Source organism: Ahaetulla prasina, chromosome 3, assembly GCF_028640845.1.
Source record: "Ahaetulla prasina isolate Xishuangbanna chromosome 3, ASM2864084v1, whole genome shotgun sequence".
In the NCBI taxonomy this organism is placed as follows: domain Eukaryota; kingdom Metazoa; phylum Chordata; class Lepidosauria; order Squamata; family Colubridae; genus Ahaetulla; species Ahaetulla prasina.
Genome location: NC_080541.1, coordinates 43867137 through 43879563, shown reverse-complemented (window position 1 = coordinate 43879563; position 12427 = coordinate 43867137). Strand labels below are relative to the sequence as shown.

Below are 12427 nucleotides of genomic sequence, written 5' to 3'. Positions count from 1 at the left end.
TTTACTCAAATTTTTAACACATACAACAGCCATATGGCAAGCAGGTGACACGAAGTAGCTAAGTTTACAAATCTTACATACGCAATAAAGAAGGGTCAAGAATAAACAGAATATCATACAAAAGAGAATAAGGAAAACCAACACAATACCAAATATCTTTATCACTTCCTAGTTTTGGATCTCAGAACTCTGGGTTCAGCCTGACCCAACTCCAGGGCCGCAACAGCGGCAGCCGCCTCCGCCCCATGGTCTATAACCTCCCCTTCTTCAATTCCTGGATCATCTAATTCCAGGGGGGCTTTGGGTTCCTCCACGTAGGCCGTAGCCTCCATAATTGTACTAATTTTTTCGTAATGCCCTCCCGGAAAATCATCAATCCCTCTGGCATCAGCCATCTGAAGCCTACTCCCTTCTGGTACAATTTGCTTGACAAAAGTAATATTTCTTTCTCATTTCACGTACCTGTCTGGGAATCTGCCTCAGAATGGCTATCTCCTGCCCCTATAAGTCAGTGCCCCACTCCTATGTTTTCTAAGAATTTCATCTCTCGTCTCTCTTCTCACAAATTTGACATGAACCTCTCTGGGAACTGCATGCGTGCGTGCATATTGTGAATTAACTCTATAAACTCGATCCACATCCCAATTCATGAAATCAACACCTCTCCCAAGAAATTCTCCCAACAATTTAGTCACAACATCTCTCAAATCTTCTTGGTCCACTTCTTCCAAATTTTGAAACCTAAGGAAATAAGACATTTTATCCATCTGTAGTCCAAGCACAGCATTGCCTGTCGTCTCCTCTCTTTTCTGCACTGCCCGCATCTCACCCTCCAGACCTTCCACTTTCTGCTTGTTTTCTGCTGAGACTTGTTGAGTATCCTTTAAATCCTTTTGGATAGTCACAATTTCTGCTCTTATTTCCGTTGGCCTCTTTGCAAATCATCCAGTTTCTTGTCCATATTGGATAACTTTTCCAGAATTCTCCATCTCTCCAGCAGTTGGTCTCTGACCTTTGCCATTTAGAAAAAATTCAAAATCCTCAGGCAAGCACAGTATCCTTGTAATTTCCTCCGGATCCACCAGGGGCACTCACAGGAGCAACGAGTCCAGAGTACAGTTAGTCAACCAGGAAGTCAAGGGAAGTGATGTCATCAAGATTCTCATAGTGAAGGCGGAAGCTGGACGCCACCACTGTTCCCCAGAGGGAGGGGGGGCCTCAAACCCTCCCTCCTAAATTTCTCCATCACCTCTTCTCTCCAGAGCTCCACAAAACCGGTAATCTTCTTATTTTAAGTTCTCCTCTCTCCAGAATGACTCGTGCTCCTTCCAGCCGCAGGGGAGAAAAACCCCCCCGCACTCCGGAGCACTCCACTCGCATTTACCGATATCCCCTTCCCTTCTCCATTCCTCAATTCTTCTCCGTTCCCTGTTCACCACCAGGCTGCTGCAGTTATAAATCCAAAGCCCCGGTGTCACCGGGCACAGCGGCCCAGGCGACGACCAAAATAATGGCCGTGGCCCGTGGCCTCCAAACCCCGCCGAGCCTAGGACGCGCCAGCATCGGTCCCCCCAGTCCTGTATGTCGGCTGGGAGACCCCTGGCGAGCCGTCCGTGCGGCAGGTGTCCTTTTTCGGAACACCTGGCCCCTGGGGGCCTCGGCGGCGGCCGGATTCGGGCGCTGGGGGCAAGAGAAGCCTCCAGACGACCGTTGCCCCTGGACACCGGAAGTCGTCTCCGAGGAAAGCCCATTTTCTCTGGCAGAGCACTTGGGCCACCACAGGGGCCCCCTGAGGTTGAACTGGCCATGTCCACAGGGCCCCTCTGAGGTCAAACAAAATCCTGATGTGGCTCTCAATGAAATCAAGTTTGCACCTTGGTCTAGAGAGATATAAATTGCTATAGTCAAGGGTTTTTTTAAGTATGTAAATTTTATATAAATTAGTGTGTGTGTGTGTGTGTGTGTGTGTGTGTAAGAGACACAAAGAGAATGTTTTTATATACAGTTAGTATCTAGAGGTATTGTTTCTTGGAACTGGAGTTGTAGTGGCCATTAATCTATCACTGGGCATCATTTCTTTGTCATTTGAAATTACAAGCAAGATTGGTTGTGTTCTGGAATTATTCTTAAAATAGGCACAACATGAATATAAAAATATACCCTGAAACTCTCACTAGAATTAGATAAGACCAATTATCTTAGATAATATCAAATGCTATTTTTCCATCTGTGTCTCTTGAGTCTTCAATAGTGAAAAATGTTTAGTGCTGGGGTCTGCAAACTTGGCTCTTTTAAGACTTGTGGATTTCAACTCCTAGCTTTGCTGGCTGAGGAACTCTGGGAGTTGAAGTCCACAAGTCTTAAAAAACACAAGTTTGCAGACCCCTAGTCTAGTGCATTGCATTGATTCACTGTCACTGAGCAGATTTTCTTCTTAGAACAATTTGATATGTAAGGGGATGTGTTTACTTCTTTCTGTAAGAGTAATGCTTTAGGGTTGTTTTGAATCTCAGAATGAAAAAGAAACGAAAAATTCTAATTTTCTAATATATGGAAGCTATTTCACATTAACATGTAAACTTGAAAGGTGAACCTTAATGGACAAACACTTAAAGTACGTCAATGTGGATTTTTTTCCCTTTCTTTCACAATTTATGGATATTATCCATTTTTGCACAGTTTCATCATTTTTTGTAGTTTCATGTAGGCTTAACATGCATATTTATTCAAATTATTTTTTTCCACACTGTTGGCCATTCTCCTACCCTTGGCTGCTATTCAAAGAACACAGTCCTCTGGCAGCTTTTTAAAAGTCATACTCTATTAACTCGTAATTACTTAAATGAATGTGTATCTTTTCTCCTTTTCTTTTGATTGCGTGCACTTTTTCATGAATTTAACTAACGTATCTTACCCAATTATTAAAGACATTAAATATCTTAATACAAATTGAATATAATTCTCATAACAAAAGTTGAGAAAGCTTTAGCTGTCTTACTCCAAATCAGATTTGTCCTCCTAATTGTTGTCTAACTTTGGTACATTTACATTATCTTAGGTAATTTGTGAGCCAATAGCAACTACTAGATCAGTGATGGCTAACACTTTTGCCATCACATGCCAGGAGCAGGGGGTAGCGCACAAGTGCCCATACCCATAATTATATGAGCCCCACACCCACGCATGTGCGTGCAATCCCCCACTCCTGGCACTTTCTAGGAGCTTGGGGAGGGCAGAAACAGCCTCCCCCCCCCAGAGGCCCTCTGGAGGCCGGAAACGGCCTGTTTGCCGACTTCTGGTCCCACCGACTCAAGGTTGACTCAGCCTTCCATCCTTCCAAGGTCGGTAAACTGAAGACACAGATGGTTGTGGGCTAAATGCTTATTCTGTAAACCACTAAGAGAGGGCTGCAAAGCACTGTGGAGCAGTATATAACTCTTAAGTGCTATTGCTATTTGCCTTGTTCAAACCCCATTGCAATATCTTAGCCGTATATACAGACAGTATTGAGCAACGATTCTATTTCAGATGGTGTTTTTCCATATAGCTTCAGATTGTTAACCAATTTTCAATTTCACTTCCTTGTGAAATTGCAGTATGTTATTAAACTGCTGGCAATGAAACCAGTCATATGTTTTATTACTATTTATATATTTCTTCCCAATTCATTTTTCTCATTATTTGAACTGTTTTCTTATACTCTGTTTTCTCTAGTATGTGAAGTTGTTTGTACACTTAAAAACACCTCTCATAAAGGGATGCTTTGGTGTGTGCTTAAAAGATTAGCAACAGAGTTAATACAACATATATTTTCATGAAGGTGGCAACATTCGTAATTTCGGGACTTGTTTGTAAGCACTAGGGGGCACTTATCTCGTAACTTCAAACGTTCTCAAAAGGAATGCGCATAACCTGGGGATTACCTGTACTCAGCTTTCTTTAGTATGTGAAGTTGCTTGTACACTTGTCATATATATGTACTATTAAAAAAATTGTTACAAAAAATACAGGCCTCAGTTTAAAATCACAGTGAAACCCAAAATTTTCATTAGTAAGCAACTTGTTAGTAAGCAGTTGTTAAGTGAGTTTTGCCTCATTTTATGACCCTCTTTGCCACAGTTGTTATGCAAATCACTGGAGTTGTTAAGTCATGTGACTGTTAAGTGAATCTTGCTTTCCCCATTGATTTTGCTTGTCAGAAGCCGGCTGGAAAAATTACAACTAGTGATCACATGCCTTTGCTTTGCAAGCAATACATTTGTAAATACATCTAGAATCTGCTTATGGTTGTGATATATTATGACTTTAATTTAATTAGTGTTTTGTAATTAGCTTTAGCAATTGCAGAATTTCTGGCATATTCCAATGTTAGATTTACAATGATATATTTATTCTGCTCTTCTTTGCACAATGTAGAAACATTTACTGAATGGAAGAAACTATAATCCATGTAAAAATGCAAAACTTTCTTCATGTATCTTTAATAGAATAACAGAGGCATAATAGTTAAAATATTGAACTAAAATAGGAGAGATCAAGCTTAATTTCAAATCCTCAGTAACCTATCAGGTACTGGTAGTCGTTGCTTAACGACTTATTGCTTTACAACTGCTTGAAATTATGACGGATACCCTGCCATCAACCCCTCTCATCATAATCACATAACCACATGTCAGACAGGTCAACTTTATGACCGGTTATGGTGGTTTATATACATGTGTGTGTGTGTGTGTGTGTGTGTGTGTGTGTGTGTATATATATATATATATTTGTTTTCTGAGGTTTTCACGGGTGTTTGTATATAGGTCTTTGGTTGTTCGGGTTTTCTCCCGTGTAAAATTGGAAGTGTCTTGGCGACGTTTCGACAAAGTCTCATTCGTCATCTTCAGGCTTCAGCTTCGTGCTTCTGGGAGCAATTCTGGGAGCAACCAAAGACCTATATATATATATATGTGTGTGTGTGTGTGTGTGTGTGTGTGTGTGTGTGTGTATATATATATATATATGTTTTCTGAGGTTTTCACGGGTATTTGTATATAGGTCTTTGGTTGTTCGGGTTTTCTCCCGTGTAAAATTGGAAGTGTCTTGGCGACGTTTCGACGAAGTCTCATTCGTCATCTTCAGGCTTCGTGCTACGTGCTTCTTGCTCCCAGAAGCACGGCTGAAGCCTGAAGATGACGAATGAGACTTCATCGAACGTCGCCAAGACACTTCCAATTTTACGGAGAAATCCCAAATAACCAAAGACCTATATATATATATATATATATATAATGTATATGTATGTGTGTATGTATGTGTGTATGTATGTGTGTGTGTATATATATATATATATATAGGTCTTTGGTTGTTTGGGTTTTCTCCATGTAAAATTGGAAGTGTCTTGGCGACGTTTCGACAAAGTCTCATTCGTCATCTTCAGGCTTCGTGCTTCTGGGAGCAATATGTGATCACAGCTGTTTCTTCCTTTAACTGCTAGTGGGGTTTGAACCGATTGGGTGGGAGCTTGGCTGTGCTCTGATTGGATGGGGTGTGTCCTATTTGGGTGGGGGCTTGGTTGTGCTCAGATTAGTCTAGTTAGACTAATCTGAGCACAACCAAGCCCCCACCCAAACACGACACACCCCAGCCAATCAGAGCACAGCCAAGCTCCCACCCAATCAGTTCAAACTCCACTAGCAGTTAAAAGGAAGAAACAGCTGCGATCACATTGCTCCCAGAAGCACGGCTGAAGCCTGAAGATGACGAATGAGACTTCATCGAACGTCGCCAAGACACTTCCAATTTTACACGGGAGAAAACCCAAACAACCAAAGACACACACACACACACATATATATATATAATGTATATGTATGTGTGTATGTATGTGTGTATGTATGTGTGTGTGTATATATATATATATATATAGGTCTTTGGTTGTTTGGGTTTTCTCCCATGTAAAATTGGAAGTGTCTTGGCGACGTTTCGACGAAGTCTCATTCGTCATCTTCAGGCTTCAGCTTCGTGCTTCTGGGAGCAATATGTGATCACAGCTGTTTCTTCCTTTTAACTGCTAGTGGGGGTTTGAACCGATTGGGTGGGAGCTTGGCTGTGCTCTGATTGGATGGGTTTTTTTTTGTGCTCTGATTGGATGGGGGTGTGTCCTATGTGGGTGGGGGCTTGGTTGTGCTCAGATTAGTCTAGTTAGACTAATTAGACTAATCTGAGCACAACCAAGCCCCCACCCAAACACGACACACCCCCCGCCAATCAGAGCACAGCCCAGCTCCCACCCAATCAGGTCAAACCCCCCCCAGCAGTTAAAAGGGAGAAACAGCTGCGATCACCCATTGCTCCCAGAAGCACGGCTGAAGCCTGAAGATGACGAATGAGACTTCATCGAACGTCGCCAAGACACTTCCAATTTTACGGAGAAATCCCAAATAACAAAGACACACACACACATATATATATATATATATGTGTGTATGTATGTGTATTTGTATGTGTGTGCGTGTGTATATATATATATATATGTAGGTCTTTGGTTGTTTGGGTTTTCTCCCATGTAAAATTGGAAGTGTCTTGGCGACGTTTCGACGAAGTCTCATTCGTCATCTTCAGGCTTCAGCTTCGTGCTTCTGGGAGCAATATGTGATCACAGCTGTTTCTTCCTTTTAACTGCTAGTGGGGGTTTGAACCGATTGGGTGGGAGCTTGGCTGTGCTCTGATTGGATGGGTTTTTTTTTTGTGCTCTGATTGGATGGGGGTGTGTCCTATTTGGGTGGGGGCTTGGTTGTGCTCAGATTAGTCTAGTTAGACTAATTAGACTAATCTGAGCACAACCAAGCCCCCACCCAAACACGACACACCCCCAGCCAATCAGAGCACAGCCAAGCTCCCACCCAATCAGTTCAAACTCCCACTAGCAGTTAAAAGGAAGAAACAGCTGCGATCACACATTGCTCCCAGAAGCACGAAGCTGAAGTCTGAAGATGACGAATGAGACTTCATCTATCTATCTATCTATCTATCTATCTATCTATCTATCTATCTATCTATCTATCTATCTATCTGCAATTCAGGATGTTTTTGGCCTGCTTCTGGGATTGTTTGTTGGCTTCTGGCAAGAAATACCCATTCAGATCAGTGTGTTTGCTTAACAACTGAGGTGGTCACTTAATGACTGCCATGAAAAAGGCCAGAATGTCATTTTCAGTCATATGGGTGCCTTGACTTACAATGATTTATGACTATAGTTCTGGGTTAAATTATAATCATAATTCAAAAAGTACCTGGATTTGAATTGTTTTTGAAATAACTATATTTTAGAAAATTAATGTGAAAATAAAGATTAGTGAGGAGAAAAAAGTAGTGATGATAGAGGATTTAAATAAGTAGAACTGATAGTGATGTAAGATTTTAATTATCCCAACATCTGTTGTAAGACAAACTCTGCCTAGCATAATTTTTCCAAAAATTCATAATGTATTTGTTAACATATTTCTCCTTGGAGAGTAAGACATAACATAATCTGTCATTCTTTATGCAAACTGATGAGGAATATTTAGTTGAGAGAGAGGGGGGAAAATTAATATAAAAGCCTAATATTATTAGTTAAGGCAAACTACTATTTTAGTTCAGTCTTCTATGAAAAATTGGATATTTATTCTATCAAGAAATTATTAAGGAGCAAGAATAAATCTGGAGATTGATGTTTACATACTATAATCAGGGAATATCCATTTACTTTGAATAAGTTTACATCTCCAGAGTCAGATGAATTACATTTAAGATAATGAAGAAATTTGGAAATGGTCTAATTGAATCTTTATATGTTATATATTTAAAGGTCTAGGTAAAGGGTGAAGTGTCAGATCATAGAAGGAGAACAATAATGTTCTTTTCATCAAAAAGGAACAAAGAGGCTCTAAGAAACTACAACCTGGTCAATCTGTTATTAATATTTGTGAAGATTATAAACTGATTTTAAAACAATTTATTTTTAAGGATTATTAAAATAATATGATGATTAGTAAGTCAGTAAGAATTTGTTAAGAAACATTTTAACCAGATTAATCTTTATTTTTTGATTAGGCAGTTTCCTTATTTTAGATTATAACAGTACATTAGATGCAATATATTTTAACTTAAAGTATTTGATTAAGCAGTATATGGCTTTCTGATTAGAAAATTAATTAACTGTGGACAGAAGGACATAAATCACTTGCTTGAAAGTTGAGCTCAATGACGTTATTGGTAGTTTCTCATCAGTAGAGTAGAATATTAAGTGAAGTACCTCAGAGGTTCCGCTACTCATCAACATTTTTTAGTATAACTTGCTTGGAGAGGTGGAGGGAATGCTTCTCAAATTTGCAGATGATATAAGATTAGAAGGGATAACTAATATCTTAAATGATAGAAGTACATTTCACAACAATCTTGATAATACAAGCAGTTAAATATGGAAATGTGACTCAAGTGTAATGTAAATATAAAAAAATAAACCCAGTTATAGGCCACATTATTCAAACTACTATTTCCAAGTCATGAGAAGTAATTTTTTGACTTTATTCTGGGTTTGGGATTACACTTAAAGTATTCAGACAACATGGAAAATTTTTAAACAATAGCAGTGGTCAGAGAACTAAATACTACGATAAGACGTTGAAGGAGTTAGAAAGCAAAGAAAAGGTTGAATGGCAGATAGTCTTCAAGATATGAACTAATGTGAACTAATGTAATGAACAAGTCAACACTTGTTCTCAGTTATTCCAGTATGCAAGATAGAGAATAATGGAGTCACATTACAGGAAGGCAAATTCTGATAGAATTATGGGGGGAAAAACTTCCTACAGATAGTTCAACTAACCTCCAACTGTTTTCTTTCATTTTCTGATTGCCTGGATTTGTGCAGCCCAACTTTAGTTGGAGAAAGATTCATTACAAAATGGCTATTTTATGTGGTTTATCAAAGTGCATATTTTAAAATACGGGAAAAAGTAATTCGGAAATACTACAGTTAGCATTTCCTATATTAAGTGATTTATTAAAGTGCATATTTTAATGTTATTCTTGGGGGGAAAAGTGAATGAAATAACAGTACATAACAAGATCATATCACAAAAGCAGCAATTTAAATAATTTAACAACTCTAACTCTACAAATGATAGGTAGCTCGTCCTTTTAGGATCAACAATAAAGAAACAAGGAGATAAGAAATACTTGCAGATTAGCATTTGATAGATTAGCGATGAAGCAGGTGCTGGAAAACATAGTCAGATGCTGTGATGTGTCTAAATCAACAAAGATCACAATCGTACAAGCAATAATGTTCCCTTTGATAATTTGTGGAAGTGAAAATTGGATTTTGAAGAAACAGGATCGAAAGAATTGATGCTTCAGTTGCAGCCTAGAACAGGCAGCACTGAAGAAGTCACTTATGCCCATGTTTCTCCTGTGTGAATTATTGTGATTTGCTTTTTGAGTCTGCCTTTAAGGCCACCCAGAAACTAAAACACCACCTGGGAAGAGCTACTATAGGAAAATAGTCCAAAAGGGGTCTCCACTTCAGGAATAACTTGCTTCTTGAGATGATAGCTTCTACTCTCATGGCCTTTCTGAAGCATTGCATTGAGAGCAACTATTGCTTTTCTACACACTTAGAATCACCTTGATTCAAGTAATTTATTTTTTTCTTCTGTTGAATTGTGTTTGATTCTAGATAAAGTAATTTATACATTCATACTGAGGGGGGTTTATTATAATTATGCCATATAAATAGCATGGCATAATTATAATAAACCCCCAGAATTCTGAGTTAGGATAGCCAATAGACAGAAGAGCTATAGTCCAAATACAATTGAAGGTCATAGGTTAGGAACTGCTGCCTAAAGATATTGAAAATATTCCTTTTCAATATCTTTGTTATATACAAGGCCTCTGCTAGAGTATTTTCACTGCTCTCATTCTGAGATTTTTTGCGCTCTTTATCTCCCATCATCTTAAACTATCTTTTGCCATTCTTCCATCAAACACTCTGTAGGCTTTTGTTCAATATCCAGACAGTTTCTATATAATGAATATTATAAGGAGGAGGATTTACACTGAATGAAATGTGATTTATTAAATATTAACAATAGCTAGGTTGAACAGAATGCAGAATCCAGAGATAACATAACCTTTTATTATGTGGATTTCAATCAGGTTGTCATCTCCAATGGAGAATGACAACAAAGGGTACATTTCCCCCAAGCAGATAGTGTGAGAGAGAGAAAAAATATGCTTATTCCTCCCTCAAGCCCAGCACTTCTCAGATGTTTCTCTAATTCCACAGTGAATATATAAGATCTGGCACTTATTAATCATCAGGCAATCTGCTGCTACTTCTGAAAAATCCTTCTGAAGCAGAACTTTTTCAAAACAAATGGGGCTTGTGCCAATGTAGCACTTTGAAGATCAGGGTTTTAATAAGGCAGATTCTGTAATAGCACTGGAAAGATAGTTTCCCATTACCTTAATGGGGCTTTTGGCTGTAGTTGGCTCAGATATGTTTACATTTCCAAACAAGCCCTATTTTAAAAAGCTTATGTTGGCTCTGTTTGGGACCGCTCCTTCCAAATAAATGGAGTCCATTTTCTATAATACCACAGTGATTTATGTTGGATAAAAATGTCTAAATAATGTTCTTGACTTAAACTGAATTCCGAGTAGTCCAGCTCTATAAATGAGGTTTTATTGAGATAATTCTCATTATCCCTACTGTTGTGGCATAATCCTGAGATTGTTAAACAACAGTAAGATTCACTAGGATGCACTTAAGTAATTTTTCTGAGATAAGTATTTTCTGTCTTTATCTAATTAAACTATCAACATTAGCTACTGGGGGAGGTTTCCTCTCATCCCTTAATATTTTCAGAAAAATGGTGTTTATTTTTTGGCATATATCCATTCTTTATAGGGACATCTATATAATAGGATGAAAAGGCTGTAATTGCTTTAGAGATTTCACTTCATTTTCCTCTCTAAACATGGCAAGATCTACTTGGCTTGAGTTCAGAACATACATCATTCATAAATGTACAAGCCACCTTGGGGAAAGGAAGAGTGTAGAAGAGTTGCGGGGCAATTAATACAGGAATTCAGCTTCCATACTTATTTCAGATAGAAAAAAAATAGCAAATTTCTTCCTAATTGGTGCTAGAGGCTTACATTCAGCAGCTCTTGTTATAGAAGATGCTTCTGGACATATTCAGAGAACTAAAATTAAGTAAAAAAAACTGTCTTTAAAGAGAAAAGAAAATAGTCATAGTATTATCTTTCATGCAGATTATAGGTTTAATCCAACAAACAGATATTCATTATATTTGAGGGAAGCATTGAATTTATTAAGATAGAAAGCCTCACTTTTAGCTAAACTACACATTTAGAGAGAGAAAAACAAGAATTTGGCTCCTAAAAGTAGACTCTCTCAACTAAGAATAGGCCAGAAGAGAAACAAGCCCAGGAGACTATGTACAAGCCTTCACATCTACTTTTTGACATTTTCACCATTAATTAAAAACCAATAGATGCAAGGGGAGGCTTCAATCTCCAGCAGATGGCTTCGGCATTCTTATTTCTGCCAGGGAACATGATTGGTTTCTGGTGAAAATTGGACCTTGGAGCTGTGATTTATGAAGAAACTTACACAATACAGAACATGCAGTAGAGAAAAGTTAAGACCATCCTCTGTGGAACTAAAGATCCTTAGACTATTCATTTCCTTTTATTAACTGTACATAAATGTGGCTATATTGAATTAAATTTATTAAACTTACCGAGATATATTTATACTCCACATCAAGTATATAACAGGTTGATGCAGACTTGCATCAATTACTGCTTAATAGAGGAAATCAGCTGAGCGTCACATCTCCTTACATCCTCCAGCTTCAGTCCAAAGCCTATCACAAATCCACCCTGTATAATTAAGCCTACAATATAACCATATCTATTCAGATCTGAGACACACAAATGAACATTTAAACCAGGCATTTTTCTAACTTTAATTTCTACCCAGTAAACTAAATGAATAACTAAAATATAAAATAAAATAAAGTAAAGCTATGTAGATCCACAGAAATATTGTACAAGACAGACTGAGAAAACAACAGAAGTCTGCTTGTTGTCACTATAGCTGTTTATTCCTAGCTAATAGCATTCAAATACTCTTCTTTCATTTTCTGGCATGCTGAGCCATCGAACTAAAAACTGTATTGATAACAGATTGTGCAGGCATGATACAAATAGAGAAAGAAGTTCTGCTCCCATATTCTCAACAATATTAGAGGACTATACATTTGTTTCTCCTCCAATATAAAGTATGCCATCTTCAATCAGCAATGTTGCATTATACTTTACATTAGATATATTGGCAAAAATACAAAATAACACATTCTGACAT

The 12427-nt window shown here is 38.2% G+C and overlaps 1 protein-coding gene across 1 annotated transcript in view; it reads left to right on the top strand.

Annotated features, from left to right (window-relative positions):
• The window catches only part of C3H8orf34 (chromosome 3 C8orf34 homolog), an 83961-nt gene that overhangs the window by 28620 nt on the left and 42914 nt on the right, over positions 1–12427 (top strand). The window lies entirely within an intron of this gene.